Consider the following 17,767-nt stretch of genomic DNA (forward strand, 5'->3'; position numbering starts at 1 on the left):
TACCTCACTGAGCCACATTATAATCAAACTTTTAAAAGCCAAAGATAGAGAATCTTGAAGGTAGCAAGAAAGAAGTGAGTCATCATTTATGAGGGATCCTCAATAAAATTAACAGCCAATTTCTCATCAGGAACCACAGTGGTGAAAAGACAGGAGGATATCATATTTAAAGTGCTGAAAGGAAAAAAAAAAAACTTCCAACCAAGATTTTGACAAAACTGTCCTTCAAAAAATGACAGAGATTAATCCCTTGTCAGTTGCATCATTTGCAAATATTTTCTCCCATTCTGTAGTTTGTCTTTTCATTTCGTTTATAGTTTCTTTTGCTGTGCAAAAGCTTTTACGTTTAATTAGGTTCCATTTGGATTTTGTTTTGTTTTGTTTTTATTTCCATTACTCTAGGAGACGGATCCAAAAAGATATTGCTGCAATTTATGTCAGAGTGTTCTGCCTATGTTTTCCTCTAGGAATTTTATAGTATCCAGTTTTACTTTTAGGTCTTTATTTAAGTTTGAGTTTATTTTGTGTGTGGTGTTAGAGAATGTCCTAATTTCATTCTTTTACATGTAGCTGTCAGTTTTCCTGGCACCACTTATTGAAGAGACTGCATTTAATCTCTAAAACATACAAACAGCTCATACAGCTCAATATCAAAAAAACAAATCAATAAAAAAATGGGCAGAAGATCTCAATAGACATTTCTCCAATTAGTACATACAGATGGTCAAAAGGCACATAAAAAGATGCTCAACATTGCTAATTATTAGAGAAATGTAAATCAAAACTACAATGAGATATCACCTCACACCTATTTCTCTATTTTCCTACTGATAGCTCCACTATGTGTATGATACACTCTTTATAGTTGTCCCTCAGTTCTTGGATACTCTATCCCATTTTTTTCACTCTTTTTTTCTCACTGCTTTTCAGTTTTGTAAGTTTCTATTGACATATCCTCAGAGACGCCATACTTGTGCCTTGTCTATTAAGGGGATCATTGAAGGCATTCTTTACTCTGTCTGATATTTTGAACTCTGGCATTTCTTTTTTATTCTTTCTTAAAATTTCCATCTTACATTACCTATCTATTCTTGCATGTTTTCTGCTTTTTCCATTAGAGTCCTTACCATGTTAATCATAGTTACTTTAAATTCCTGGTCTGGTAATTCCAACATCCCTGCCATATATGAGTCTGTTTCTGATGTTTGCTCCATCTCTTTAGGCTGTATTTTATTCTTTTCGTATGCCTTGTAATTTTTTGGTAAAAACTGGGTATCATGTCCTGGGTAAAAGGAACTGCAGTAAATAGGCCTTTAGTAATGTGTCAGTAAGTTATGGGGGGATGGAAAGTATTCTGTAGTTCTATAATTAGGTCTCAGTTTTTTTCATAATTCTGCACCCTTGGATTGAGAACTTCACCAGTGCTTCTCAGTTTCCCTCCCTTAGGTAGGACAGAATGGCTAGAACAGGATGGAACTTGGTATTGCTCTTCTCCACATGTGGAAGGCTAGAGGGAACTGGAGTGGGATATTTCCCTTCCCATACATAGAAGGCAAGACTGGGCTGTATTTGTGTATTTTCCTTCCGCAAGGTTGATTAGGCTCTGGAAAAAAAAAAATCCAGTATATTAGACTCTGCTAAAATAGTTTCTCTTGAGCCCAGGCCTTCTTAAGAAGAAAAAAATGCTCTGGAATATTTCAAAATGGCTACTTTTCCCTCCCCCTGCTGTTGTACAAGGGAATTTTTTTCCTCTAATATTCATTGTGAGATCCTAGTTGAACTGGTGGTAAAACCCACAGAAGTGTGGGGATTCCCCTATGACTGGGACCCCCCCCCTGGGGTTTTAAATTATCTAATTTGTCTACACTGAGCCTACAGCAATTGATTACAGTTTAGTTTCTCCTAACCCAGCATTGCTTCATCGGGCCATTCCTGCTCATGAGTGTCTGCTCCAGTTAAGTTGTGGTTCTCTGTGTTCTCCTATGTGTCTCTCCAAGTTCTGGGGCAGCAGCTTGCCCTGTGATCTCACTTCTCTAAGTGATCGAAGAAAAACTGATGATTTTTACGTTTGTTCAGTTTTTTACTTCTTCTTAGGATGGAGTAGTGACTTCCAAGCTCCCTACATGTCAGACTGGAAACCAGTAGTAGGAATCCTTCATATAATCCCAGCATTGATATTTTATGCATATTTTGTGCATATTTTCTAAATTAAGCCTCTTTCTGCACTCACTGCCTAGTTCTCATAAAAAATGTAATGCTAACATTTATTGCTACCTGAACTTCTGCTCTCTTCCAAATTATTTTATTTAGGGAATTTTAGCCCTGTCCTCACCTTACCCCTCAGGATGTGATATGCTCAAATTAGTGTCTTCACAAGTGTTCTATGACAGGTGAGTCCTAAGAGAGAAGAAGTAGAGAGAAGGTACTCGGGTTAGCTGAAAAGCTGGTTCCTCGAAAAAGAAACTGCTGCCCAGTTTTCTGTTTAAGTGTAGACCTTAGGGCCTCTGTGGAAAAATTATGCAAAACGAAAAAAAAAATAGAATATCATCCCAGAGCCTCACAAGAATATACAATGAAGATTATTTATTAGAAAAAAGAAGAAAGTTTCTTTTTTAATGTTTACCATTATCAATGGGATTCAAGAAGAAACAATATCTTGAAAGAGGAGAAGAAATTCCATCAGAAGAAAATAAGATGCCAGCAGGAAGATTTTTGGAGAGGGAAAATTGTCCCCTTTAATGCCTGGCAACTAAAACTGTTCTTAGCAAAAGAGCATGAAAGGAGTCTTCTGCCAAGCAGACATTTCTCTCAGATCCTAGAAGTAAATTGATGCTCAGTCCAAGTGTTTGATGTTGAGGAATTTTCATTATTTTTCACAGTCTGCATAAATATTTTAATGGGAATTTGGGGGAGGCTGAGTTAGGGACTGCTAGCCAGTTGACTGTATCCATAAAATTTCTCTTTTAGTTCTGAACAGTATCTTCAGGCAAAAGCAAATGTTTTCATCCAGTGCAGAACATGGATAAGAGTCCAGAAGTTTCAGGGTCAGTGGTATTTGGTCTCTCGCTTCCTCCCTAACACCATTATTGTCAACTGAGACCAGACTGGGGTCCAGACTCTGTAGACTATCAACTTGGATAAGTAAGAACGATTCAGTTATTTGTTTATTTATTAAACATATTAAGAATTAAGATGCATTTTTCTCTTTAGGTTAGTGGGAAAAACTCTGAGGGGGAGGAACTTTAGGTCAACTATATTGGGTCTCAGATATTGTATCTATGAAATTATAATAGTACAACCCTTGCCATACCTATTGTCAAGGGTGTTGTAAACACAAACTGAGATACTAATAATTTGGGGGGAAAAAGTGAAACACAAAGTATCTTTCTCTGGAACTTAGAATATGATGTTACAGTCAATTATAGGAAGATGCTCAGCCTATGAATTCAAAGTTCCAGATTATGCAATCTGGTAAACAATCAAACATCAGAAGTAAACAGGAAACATTTTTCTTCTCTAAATCTAAGTAACTCTAATATTAAAATTCTGATTACTGAATGAAAAAAAATACATGCTGAATCAACTGTGTACTCTCATCAATGAGAAAAAATTAAACCAAAAGGAAATAAAAAACAAAACATTTTTCTCTAGTATTGACTACATTTTCCCATTGCTTAATAGGTGATCATTTCTAGGATATGGCTTGCTTTGCTTTGTGAATTTGATTATTACAGGACACATTGTGATAAAAGAAGTGCAGCACAAGGACTATCAGACCAAAGCAGACAGCTTGAAAACCCATCTCTTCTATAACTGCCTTTGACGGAGAACAGCTGTCAATACAGTAAAAATGATATCTGAAGCCTCTAAATGAAGTTTATTATTCTCACATCTTCATATCACAACTTATTTGGTTAAATTGGGTAAAACTGGCTATTTTGAATTTGTTATAATTATGTCCATGCTTTAATTCCAAACAAACATTTTTAAAGGATGAGTAAATTCAACTATTGTCATTGCTCTCAGAGAAGTTAAGTAGTAATAACGCACACACATTCTCAAAAACCATTCCTTTATTAATTTTTTTCTGACCTTTTCAGAAAACAGACTTAGTTATCAGGAGTATTAGCTATCATCAAAATGGAAACCTCAGTTTCAAGCATTTATTTCCATGATAACTTATTTTCTCATTATTTATTTAATAATCAAGCTAAACCTTCAGGCAAGGAGATAGCAATTATTTCTAATTTAAAATGTAAGGCTATAAGATGAGATCTTGTTGAGGTAATATAATACTTTACTGACAAACCAATAAAAAAATGGGCAGAAGTTTTCCAGTATAAATCAGTCCCTTATCCGTCTGCAATCATCATATCTAAACTTATGACAAGTTCAACATTCAACCATATAACTATATTCCCCATCTTTCTTTTTATCTTTTCCTGATTTTCTCCTTTAGAATTCAGTCCTGACATATAGACTGCAACCCATAGTTTTCTCTTGAATGGGATTCTTCAATCTTTCCATTTTCTTGGTTTCATTTTTAAAGTAAGACTTTAAAATTTTTCATGTGGTATACTATACTTAGGTCTTTACTGGTTTTCCCTATGCACCAGGATTTTCTTTTATAATCTACATTTAAGTTTTTAATTTTGCTTTTATTGCTCTTATTTTGTTCCTATTTGGATGTGTATGTGTGTTTCCTTTTAGTAGGGAAAAGAAAAAGAGGGGTGCAGTTAAAGTGCATGTTTATGAAGCCTCAGTTTATAGGGGTGTACAGAGGGGGATTATTAATAGCGACATGATATGCACACACTTTTTGTAAGGAGGACCATTGACCATAGACCTCATATTTTTATAAGTAAAGAATAAGTCTGATGTTACCTAGGTAGGAAGTGGTGGGGACAGGTTTAATGTCTGGTTAAAGTCTCGGTTGTTCTAACTGTCCATCAACAGATAAATGGATAAAGAAGATGGGCAGCAACACTGATGGGCCTAGAGATTACCATACTAAGTGAAGTCAGAAAGAGAAAGACAAATACCATATGATACCACTTATATGTGTAATCTAAAATATGACACAAATGAACTTATCTGTGAAACAGAAACAGACTCACAGACATAGAGAACAGACTCGTGGTTGCCAAGAGGGAGGGGAGGTGGGGAGGGATGGATTGGGAGTTTGGGATCAGCAGATGCAAACTATTATATATAGAATGGATAAACAACAAGGTCCTACTGTACAGCACAGAGAACTATATTCAATATCCTGTGATAAACCATATGGAAAATAATATGAAAAACAACATATATATATGTATAATGGAATCACTCTGCTGTACACCAGAAACCAATACCACATTATAAATCAACTATACTTCAATAAAAATAAATTTTTAAAAATCTCGGTTGTCAAAATATTAATAGTTCAGAGTTGGGCTATCAACCACATTGCTGTGCTACCTCCAGTTTGGGTGAACAAGGTTGAATGACTACTGATGATTTTTTTTTTTTAATGAAATGAGCCTAATGGTATGCTTGTCTCTTTTTCTGAGCTCAAATGTTTCAGGGTGTAAGCCAGTTTCCTTCCTGGTTATGAGGTAAATATTTTCTTAACTCCCTCCCAGCCCTTCTCATTAGAAATAAGGATCTCTAGACAGGAGTGAGTATGAAGGCAAAAGCAATGGGGTAATGATGTAACAAAATCACAACCCCAGAGTTCAGAATATCAAAGACCTGTACAGGGACAAAAATCATGTATCAGCAATGACGCTATTAGGAATCTAACTTTTCCTGGATCTGTAAAATTATTGCAATGATACCTATCTCAATGAAAAGGAAAATAAAATATTAAGTACTGAGGGGAAAAGCTGAAGAAATAAAATAAACAGGTCTTCTGATCTGGTTTCTTTGTATTGTATCAAAACCACCAGGGAAATGACTACTGTGGCTCTAATAGAACCTGAAAGCTTGCCAGATGAGGGTGCAATAAAAGTGAGACAAATGAACATTTTCTGCAAGACTGATCTATGGCAATTGGAGGAGGAAATATAAGCAACATTTTGAAAAGTTCATGAACATAATATGAACATATAAAGAAACTAATGATCCTCTTACATTGTTGAATATTTTAAAAAATATTCATTCATCATTTATTTGAAAACAACACTGGATGCTTTACAAAAAGAATTGAATGAAGCTTTGATTCTCTGCCTGCATCAGAAATGACACAGATAAAATATGAGAGGGTATGAAGACATGCAATTATCTTGGGAAAATATAAACAAAATGATATTGAACATTAAAAAGCCCAGTTCTTCTATTGCAACATCTCTTGGTGCAAAATCTGTCCATTTGCTCCTCGTCAGAGTAGAAAGGAACTGAAACCTCCATGTACTCAAAAAAATCCCTCTCTTGGTTTAAAACTATTTCATTTCCAAGCCACAAGTAATTCTTCTAGTGTTTGTGCCTAAATTAGAATAATACTTATTATTTTTTTCTATGATCTTATCATGCTAAAAAGATATACAGCATATCCTCTTGGTGAAAAGATACTATACCTAAACAAAACCAGAATTCATTAATAGCCTTGCAATTTAATTTCATTTCCTCCCCCTACACCAGACGTTATAGTTATAAAATTAAAAAGTTCTCTCACTGAGTAAGTTTTCTTCCTAGTCACTGTTTACTTTGCACATAACCCGGAAAAGATTGCTGGCTGCAATTCTTGCAGTGTTACTAAAATATTTCTTTAACGTCCCAAGCTAATATAGTGTATAATGAACAGATGACTAAGACAGAAGCTTAATTTTCATATTGTGCTTTATCACATGGTATACAAGGATTCAAAATTTGGCAGCTTTTGGTAAATAATAGAATGGTGTAAGAGTTTTGGTTCTCTTTACCTCCCTATTCACAATTTCCCCATTGTTCCACATTTAATTAAATTTCCTAATTCAAGTTCATGTTTGTTCCAAACCATAGAATTCCAGTTATAATTCACATATTTTGGTAAGAAAATAGAACACATGATCTACAAACACATTTTCCATCAATTATGTTTGTCAACAGCTATTGAATTAAGTATTAACTTACCTGAATTTGAAAATCTAACTCATTCCTACTCAAGCTCTTAGAAACTGAAGTTCTAAGTAATTATTCTTTTTTTTCGTCTCAGTCTAAACCTTTAAGAGGTTCCAAAATATTTCTGAAGTAAAAGAATAACTTAGAAAATTCATATGGGAATTAGTCACTGGAGGCTTTTAATCATATCAAGGTGCTGCGCTTCAGTGAATAAGGTAAGTCTTGAATAAGTATCTAAAATTTTGCTTCTGAGCTCAAAGTAAATCCTACAATAATTTTCCATCAACAGCTTTCAAATTTTATAGTCTTTGCAGTGAGAAAATTAAGGTGTTTCTAAAGACCTAAAGCAAACACTGAGAACTGCAACATAAATAAGTCCAAGGATTACCCTTGGTTGCAAGGAATCATTTCTTATGATAATTCTAAATAAATTTTCAATAATCATGCTTGATTTGTAATCTATAAATGTAAATAACCACACATTATCTGTAGGCTTTACTGATTTAGAATTTAGTTCACCCCTTACTTTCATGAGAGGAAAAAAGAGAATGTTTTAACAATCTAGACTCATACATTTTGTGTGTGTAAAGTGGATTCTGTTTAAGCACTGGTATACTTCATTCACAAAAAGATTCATTTTATACATTCACTCAACAAATGCCAGGCAGTGGCTGAACCACACAACTTTCATAGAAATGCTCTATATAGAACTTACCTTCTGATGGAGGGTATGGTGGTCATACAACCAGCCAATAAACCAATAAATAAATAATACATCTTAAAGAATGCTCTGAGGAAACCTAACAAGATTCTGAGGTAAAATAATAATAAAAAGAAGAAGAAGAAACAGGAGGAAGGTCCACTTATATTGTGTGATCAGGGACTGCCTCTCTGGTGAGGTGACTTAAGCTATGACCTGGGAAGATGAAATGTCAGCCGTGTGAAGAACTTAGATGGAAGTGTTTTAGGTGGAGGAAACTGTTTCTTCATTTGAGGTGGGTAAGAGCTTGGCATTTTCAAGGATTCAAGAAACATTACAAACATGTAGAGGAACAGAATGAGCTAGGGGTTAAGTGTTAAAATAAGTGTTAATAGCTAGTCAAAGAATGTCTTGTACAGATGATATATTGAATTCATGTTTTGACTCACTTCCTTCACCACAAATACAATTAGTTAATGAAATAGAAAAAAATAGGAGAAAAAAGAAGCACATAGGGCAGTTCAAAAGGACCATAAACATCTTCATAAAACTAGAAATGTTGGTGAGGTTGGAAGGCCACCTCATAAGACCATAAATGATGGTCTTCGGGTCTGGAATTGGAGGTGACAACTGAGAATTTGGCCATGTCAGGTAAAGGAAACTCACTCAAAAGTCTATGTGCAAGGCAGGATCCCAAAATAAGGGTCACAGTTTGTATCAAGAAACTGTTATGTTCCCCATATCATAAAAAGAGGACCAGAACAAAAGGCGTTGACCATTGCCTCAGGTTACAGCTTTTAATAAGTTGCATATCTAAGACTGCAGAGAACACACAAAGCATCCCACCCAGGAACTGAACAGTGCCCTATTGTCTTGGAAACTGAATTTTTAACATATTCAATATCACCAGGGAGGAGTTGTGAGCTGCCTTTATATTACCGAGTTTGAACTTGGAGCACAGGGAGCTGAGAGAAGGTAGTTACAAAGTTGCTAGACAGAATACTCAGAGAAAGAGAATATAAGACATCTCACATAGGAAATAAATACGCAAACTAAAAATCCAAAACACTCGAAGAAATGAAAAAAAATTAAAGTGAAATGGACACCCAAAATCAAAAATTAAACAATATTTTACCTCAGATGAAGCTGATTTGTAGAAGTCTAATAAATAATTAGAAATAAATTGATTAATGTGTTCAAAGACATGAATGAAAGCATAATTTCTATACAAAAGAAACAAACATTTAATATGAAGCAAAAGTAGAACAGAAGCAAAAACTAGAAAAAATTGGGACTTCCCTGGTGGCACAGTGGTTAAGAGACCACCTGCCAATGCAGGGGACACGGGTTCAAGCCCTGGTCCGGGAAGATCCCACATGCCATGGAGCAACTAGGCCCATGTGCCACAACTACTGAGCCTGTGCTCTAGAGTCCGCGAGCCACAACTGCTGAGCCCACGAGCTACAACTACTAAAGCCTGCACTCCTAGAGCCCGTGTTCTGCAACAAGAGAAGCCACTGCAATGAGAAGTCCGTGCACCGCAACGAAAAGTAGCCCCCGCTTGCCGCAACTAGAGAAAGCCCACGCACAGCAAAGAAGACCCAACACGGCGAAAAATTAATTAATTAATTTTTAAAAAACTAGAAAAAAAATCAGTATGAGATTTTTTAAACATTATTTTTTAGAGCAGTTTAGGTTCAGTAAAATTGAACAGAGGTACAGAGATTTCCCATATACTCCACGCCCCTACACATGCATAGCCTTTCCCATTAACAACATCTCCCATGAGAGATATTTGTTAAAACTGATGACCTAAATTGACACATCACTATCATCCAAAGACCACAGTTTACATAAGGGTTCACTCCTGGAGTTGTACATTCTATGAATTTGACAAATTTACAATGGTATGTATCCACAATTATAATATCATAGAGAGTAGTTTCACTGTGCTAAAAATCTGTGTTCTACCTATTCATTCCTTCTCCTCTCCCAACACTTGGCAACCACATTTTTTAAATTATATCCATAGTTTTGCCTTTTTCAGTATATCATATATTTGAAATCATACAGTAGGTAGTCTTTTCAGATTGGCTTCATGCATTTAGTAAATATGCATTTAAGGTTCCTGCAATTGTTTTTATGGGTTGATAGTTCATTTCTTTTTAACACTGAATAACATTCCATTGTCTATATGTACCACAGCTGTTTATCCATTCATCTACTGAAAGACATTTTGGTTGCTTCTAAGTTTTGGCAATTATGAATGAAACTGCTATCAACATCCATATGCAGATTTTTGTGTGGACATAATTTTCAACTCTTTGGGTAAATACCATGGGGCATGATTGCTGGATAGTACGGTAAGAGTATGTTTAGTTTTTAAAAGAAAGTGCCAAACTGTCCTCCAAATTGCTGTGTCATTTTGCATTGCCACCAGTAATAAATGAGAGCTCCTGTCCTCACCAACATTTACTGTTGTCAGTGTTCTGGATTTTACCCATTCTCATAGGTATGTAGGCATATCTCATTGCTGTTTTAACTTGCATTTCCCTAATGACTAATGATATGGAGTACTTTTTCATATGTTTTTTTGCCTATCTGGGTATCATTTATGATAAGGTCTGTTCAGGTCTTTAGTGCATTTTTTTTTTTTTTTCCCGATACGCGGGCCTCTCACTGTTGTGGCCTCTCCCGTTGCGGAGCACAGGCTCCGGACACGCAGGCTCAGCGGCCATGGCTCACGGGCCCAGCCGCTCCGCGGCATGTGGGATCTTCCCGGACCGGGTCACGAACCCGCGTCCCCTGCATCGGCAGGCGAACTCTCAACCACTGCGCCACCAGGGAAGCCCTTTAGTGCATTTGTTAATCAGGCTTTTCATTTTCTTATTATTGACTTTTAAGAGTTCTGTGAATAATTTGAATAACAGTCCTTTATCAGAGAGAGCTTTTACAAACATATTCTCCCAGTTTATGGCTTGTCTTCTCCCTCTTTGACAGTCTATTTGCAGGGCATAATTTTTAAATTTTAATGAAGCAGAGCTATTCAATTATTTTTTTCAAGGATCATACCTCTGGTGTTGTATCTAAAATATCATCACCATACTCTAGGCCATCTAGATTTTATCCTATATTATCATCTAAGAGTTTTATACTTTTGAGTTTTACATTTAAGTCTATGATCCATTTTGACTTAATTTTTGTGAAGGGTGTAAGGTCTGTGTATAGAGTAATACTTTTGTTTTGTTTGTGTGTATGTCCAGTTGTCCCAGTACTATTTGATGAGAAGACTACCTATTCTCTATTGTATTGCCTTTGTTCCTTTGTCAAATGTTAGTTGACTGTATCTATGTGGGTATATTTCGGTTCTATTTGTCTATTCTCTCACCAAACCATACTGTCTTGATTGCTGTTGTTTTACAGTAAGTCTTGTCAGCCTTCCAATTATTCTTTCAATACTGTGTAGGCTATTCTGGCTGTTCTTTTGCCTCTCCATATAAATTTAAGAATCAGTTTGTTGATAAAAACAAAATAGCCTGCTGGAATTTTGAGAGGGATTGCACTGAATATAGAAATCGAGTTGAGAAGAACCCACACCTTCAGGATGTTGAGTCTTCTATCTATGAACCTGGACCCACATGAAATATTGAAAATGTGAGTTATTATTAAAATTAAAAAGAAAAACTTCTGGTTTGGGACTAGCATATAAGAATCTTCGGAGTTACCATGTAATTGGGAAGAACAAATCTGACTCCACATTGGATCTGTTCCTTTCACTTAAAATTTTGTATTCTACTGCTTTTGCTACAAGCCAATCACTAAAGGGATGTTGTCTATAACTTAAAGTACACATAATGGTCCCCCTCCAGGAACTCTGCCTCCCATGACTAAGTGTTAAGCTAAAATACCTTTGTTTAGCTCACAGGAAACACCCTGACCAGGCCCACCTGTGAATGGTTGCAGGAAGGAAGAAATAAACACATCCTCTCTGGAATCTGGCTGGAACCAGGAAATACTTGCAGCAACTTAGCACCTTTTTTACTTTACCTCCTCAGCTCCCCCACTTTGTTCTATAAGCAACTAGCATCCAAACCCAGGCAAGGACTGGGACACCAGTCCACCATATTCTCAGTCTACTGGTTTTCCAAATAAAGTCACTATTCCTTGCCCCAACAGCTCATCTCTTATTTATTTAATTGGCCTGTCATGCAGCAAGCAGTACAAGCTTGGACTCGGTAACAGCCACTCTGTCCTAATAATAAATAAAAAGTTAAACGAATTGAAAAATCAACTACTCATCTTAGATCCCTCAGAGAAGTAAGGTCACAGGGGAAACCATTACCCGCCAAGGTGGAGAGATGGACAGGCAAATACACAGAATCACAACTTACCTGAGCAGAAACTCACAGGCAGAAAACTATGGGAACCAGTACTGAGGTAGGAAAATCTGAATTATAATTGATGAATATCGGAAAGCTCAGGGTGTACAAGACTGAGAGTTAAAAACTCCAGAGGGAACCAGCTGTAAGAGGGCCTCCACACTCTTCTGAGCTTTACCTCTAGGAGCTCAATCAGGCTATCACAATGAATATTGGAAGAGAATCCCCTCAGATTATAGGTAGGATAAGGGGAAAAGTAACAATTTTGAAATATACCAGAGTATCTGTTCTTCAAACAAGGTGTGTGCTCAAGTGAAATCCCTTTACCAGAGTCTATAAACAACCTGGGTGAAGGAAAATATCCAACTCCAGCCTGCTCTATCTTTTCAAGAGAAATATTCAACTTCAGCTCTGCCTAGTTTTCCATGAGGGAAGAGAAACACCTGATTCCAACCTACCTACTGTAGCCATCCTGTCCCACCAAAGGGTGGGGGTACTAGAAGCATAGGTAAAGTTCACAGTCCAGAGGCACAGGATCACCAAAACTGAAACTTAATCACAGGACTACAGAACACTTCTCATTCCTCCACAATCTATCATCACATTACTAAAGGCCTATTTACTGTTGTGCTTACTACCCAATACATCATGTCCAGCTATAACTAAAAATTACAAGGCACACCGAACAGTAAAAAGACACAGTTGGAACAGATAGTTCATACATCAGAAACAGACTCAAATATGGCAGGGATGTTGGAATTATCAGATCAGAAATTTAAAATAACTATGATTCATATGCTAAGAGTTCTTAGCATATTTGCACATTGTCTACTAATGGGAAAAGTAAACAAGATACAAGAACAAATAGGTAATATAAGCAGAAAGATGGAAATTCTAAGAAAGAATCAAAGAGAAATACTAGAGGTAAAAACACTGTAACAGAAATGAAAAATGCCTTTGATAGACTCAGTTACTAGAGAGGACATGGATATGGAAGAATATGTGAGGATATGTCAATAGGAAATTGCAAAACTGAAAAGCAAAGAGAAGATGATTGAAAAAAATGATAAAATATCAGAGCTGTTGGACAACTAAAAAGGTGTATCATATGTGTGATGAGAAAACCAGTAAGAGAATAAAGAGATAAAGGAACAAAATAAATATCTGAAGCAATAATGACTGAGAATTTCCCCCAAATTAATGTCTGATAGCAAACTACATATATGGGAAACTCAAAGAAGCCCAAACATGATAAATGCCCAAAAAAGCCCTAAAACTAGAAACATCATATTCAAAATGGAGAAAATCAAAACTGAGAAAAAAATCTTAGAGGATGCTGGAGGAAAAAAACACTTTACCTAGGGGCTTCCCTGGTGGCGCAGTGGTTGAGAGTCCGCCTGCTGATGCAGGGGACACAGGTTCGTGCCCCAGTCCGGGAAGATCCCACATGCCACGGAGCGGCTGGGCCCGTGAGCCATGGCCGCTGAGCCTGCGCGTCCAGAGACTGTGCTCCGCAACGGGAGAGGCCACAACAGTGAGAGGCCCGCGTACTGCAAAAAAAAAAAAAAAAAAACACTTTACTTAAAAATAAAAACTTCATTTTTTAAGTTCTTAATTAATCTAACACATAACAGTTTCATAGTCTTAATTCATCTAAAAGATAACAATGAGTTCAAATAATAGCAAAAATGTATTCAATTACGTATGCTTCTGTATTATATGCTTGATTATGCTTTTGTACTATATGCATGATTATATCTCATGTATAAGTGAAATGAATGAAATCAATAATATAAGAAACAGATGGGAAGACTTAGGAATAGTTTGTTGATACAAAGTATTTGTACTACTGGTGAAGTGATATATATATATATACTGTTATTTGAATGTGGACTGGGATTAGTTGTAAATATATATTGCAAAATCTAGAGTAATCACTAAAAAGAGCAAAAAAAAGAAATATTACTGATATGCTAGAAAAGAGAGAAAATAGAATTGTATAAAAAGCTCAATTAAAACCACAAAAGGCATACAAAGAGCACGTGATGAAACAGGAAGTAAGAACAATGTCAGTGAATAGAAAACTGTGACAACTTTGGTAGATTTTCATCCAAATATATCAATAATCACTTTAATGTCACGGGCTAAATATGCCAATTAAAAGGCAGATAGTGTCAGAATGAATCAAAAATTAAGGCCAACTTATACACTGTCTACAAGAAACCCATTTTAAATATAAAGACACATACAAATCTATACTAAAGAAATGGTGAAACATAAACCATACTAACACTAATCCAAAGAAATTTGGGGAAAAAAAGAAAAGGAAAGAAATGTGAAGTAGCTTTACTTCAGTAGCTTTACTTTAATTTCAGACAGAGCAGCCTTAAGAATAAGAAAAATTAACAGAGAAAAAGAAGAGCATTGCATAAATTTAAAAAAGGGACAATCAACTGGATATAATGGATATCTATAGACTAATTTATCCAACAACAGCAAAATCAACATTTTTTTCAAGTTCACATGGATTATTTACCAAGATAGACCAGTTCTGGGACATAAAATCACCTTAACTAATTAAAAAAAAAATCCCATAAAGTCTGCTCTTAGACCACAATGGAATTAAATTAGAAATAAATAACAGAAAGGAAAATCACAAATTACTTGGAGATTTAAAAGCATACTTCTAAATAACATGAGTCGTAGAAGAAATCACAAGAGAAATTTAATTTTTTTGAACTAAATGAACTAAATAAAAATATAATTTATCAACGTTTGATGCATACAGTGAAAGCAGTGTTTAGAGAGAAATTTACAGCAATAAGTGCTTAAACTGGAAAAGAAGAAAGATTGAAGATCAAAAATCTAAGCTTCTACCTTCAGAAACTGGAAAAAGGAGAGCAAATTAAATCTAAAGTAAGCAGAATGAAAGAAATAAGAACCATTAGAGTAGAAATCAATACATTTGAAAAGAAGAAATAAAAAAATCAACAAAATCAAAGGCTGATTCTTTGAAAAGATCAATAAAATTGATGAGCCTCTAGCCTAGAAAATACTCAAAGGACCTGAATAAATGTTTCTCTAAAATAAGATATACAAATGGAAAATATGCACATGAAAAGATGATCTAAATCATTATTCATTAAAAAAATTCAAATCAAAACCATTGTGAGATCCTACTTCACACAAACTAAGATGGCCATATTTTTTTAAAGAAAAATAATAAATATTGGTAAAAAAGTAAAGAAATTGGACCCCTCACATATTAACACTAGCAATGTAAAATGGTGTAGCCTCTTTGGAGAACAGTTTGGCAATTCCTCAAAAATTTAAATGAAGTGTTACCACATAATCTAGTAATTCTACTCCTAGGTATATACCCAAGATAACTGAAAACACATGTTAATATAAAAATACACAAATGTTCATAGCAGCATTATTTTTTAATAGCCCAAATGTAGAAACAATCCAATTGTCAATCAACTGAATGAACAAAAGTGATATAGCCTCACGATGGAATATTATTCAGCCATAAATAAGGAATGTAGTAAAGATACATACTACAAGTTTTGGATTAACCTTGAAAATATTATGCTAAGTGAAAATGGCCAAATACAAAAGGCAAATATTGTATGATTCCACTGATATGAAATGTCTAGAATAGGTAAATCCAAAAGGACAAAAAGGAGGTCAGTTGCCAGCAGCTGCAGAAAGGGGAGATAGAAAGTGACAGCTAACAGGCATGGGGTATCTTTGGGGGATTATGAAAATCTTCTGGAATTAGTGGTGTTTGCACAACATTGTGAATAGACAAACAAATGTTGAATTTTCTACTTTCAAATGGTGATTTTGTGGTATGTGAATCATACTTCAATTCAAAAAATAAAGACTCCAAAACCTAAATATCATCACTACCCTCAGGGAGATAAAGAGAAATATATTGCATCCATAGAAATATTTTAAATTACTATAAAAACAACTGGTAAAAAAATTAAAAAACCTTTTAGAAAGTAAAATTTCACAGCAAATTAGGGAAAAACTCAATAAAAAACAGGGAAGATACAGGTAAAAATATTCACACAAAGTAGAGCAGTAATACAGAGATGGAAAATAAAAGGGAAAATGAAAAGATATAAATAAAAAGAAAGAAAATGAAAAGACAAGACCAGAGGACATCATCCAGAGAGCACACATGAGAAAATGGCTTAGTAACCTCATTGTCAATGAAATGATTCCAAACAATTTCAAACTGAGGGACAGGGGTTTAAAATCATAATTCCCACTAATATTGGGAGCAAAGAGTAGAACCTATGAAATTCTATGTTGGAGATGGATGATATAGTAGTTCTAACAATACTGGGAATCTGAATTTTTTTTTTAATTTTGACCAACATTACTAAAAACTAGAGATGACTGAGTAAGGTGTTCAAAACTCTGAAGGAAAATATTTTCTAACCTAGAATTCTAGAGCTAGCTCAGCTAAAACTTAAGTGTGATGGTAAAATAACGACATTTTTAAACAGGGAAAAAACTTTTTGACATTCCTCAAAAAGTATATTTCTATTGCAACTTTTCTCAGGAATTTACTAGAGAATGTTATCTACTAAAATGAGAAAGTAAACCAAGAAGGAAAACATGGATAAAGAAATGGGAGATCCAATACAGGAGAAAGAGTGAAAAGGAATCTCAGGAGGGCATTGAAGAAGATCACAAGTGACAGCTTCATACCAGGTTAGACAGAAGGAAATTAGTTCATATTGGAGCAGATGAGAAACCTCCAATAAAGGTTTCTTCAAGATTATATTGGTAGAACAACTGTCTATTCTGAATGCACTGCAAAAAGATGTAGACTATTCGTATTAGGATGATTTTGTAATTTAAAAATACATAGAAAAATAAGCAAATAAAAATGTTAGTTATTAATTACAGGAAAAACAAGCTGTAGAGAAAAGAGAGTACTCAAAGAATGCTAAATGATGTAGCCATGAAACACATATACATAGCTGTATGGCTGTTAGCATAACTGACACCATATTGGGGCCTTACAACTTCTCCTTTCACTGACTCTACCCAGGACTGTACTCAGCAAATCACTTCTCTGTTATCAAGTGCTTTGTAGTTAATAGACATTGTTTAATAATCATTAGGACCTGGTAGCCTCTATGCTCTGTTAGTCCTTAGGAAAACCTTCTGAGGAAAACCTTCCCTGATGTGTTCCTGGCACCCATGAGACTAGTACCCATTCATAAATCTTAAGTTAGGAATGCACATCCTGTTTCCAAGCACCTATACCTTACCCCATACCCTGTGTTAACTAAAAAATTGTCCTAATGGCCCCTCAGCAGTGTGAGTGCAGTTGTCAATGTTTCCGGATCATTGTCTACCCAATCCAGATCCCACCCTGTAAGTTACCCTATCATAAACTGATCCATTGATTGTATGGAGCTGTCAGCCTCATGTTTTTTAGTCTCAAGATGTCTTCTCAGTTCAGTGGGCACTCTTCGTTCCCTCTGTCCTCCAACAATAGTCATAAAAATGTTAACAATATTTACCTCACCAAAATTATGATCTAACTAGAATAATAAATGGGAGGCTGGGGAGATTG

At 35.3% G+C, this 17,767-nt stretch overlaps 1 long non-coding RNA gene across 2 annotated transcripts in view; it reads right to left on the minus strand.

Moving 5' to 3' along the window:
• LOC115859547 (uncharacterized) overlaps positions 1-17,767 on the minus strand; it is a 345,784-nt gene that overhangs the window by 197,480 nt on the left and 130,537 nt on the right. For both annotated transcript variants that reach the window (XR_009563647.1, XR_004042099.2), the window contains exon 2: positions 13,521-13,712. This is a non-coding gene — a long non-coding RNA (uncharacterized lncRNA). The remainder of the gene's footprint in view (positions 1-13,520; positions 13,713-17,767) is intronic.

Source organism: Globicephala melas, chromosome 1 (genome assembly GCF_963455315.2).
Source record: "Globicephala melas chromosome 1, mGloMel1.2, whole genome shotgun sequence".
Taxonomy (NCBI): Eukaryota; Metazoa; Chordata; class Mammalia; order Artiodactyla; family Delphinidae; genus Globicephala; species Globicephala melas.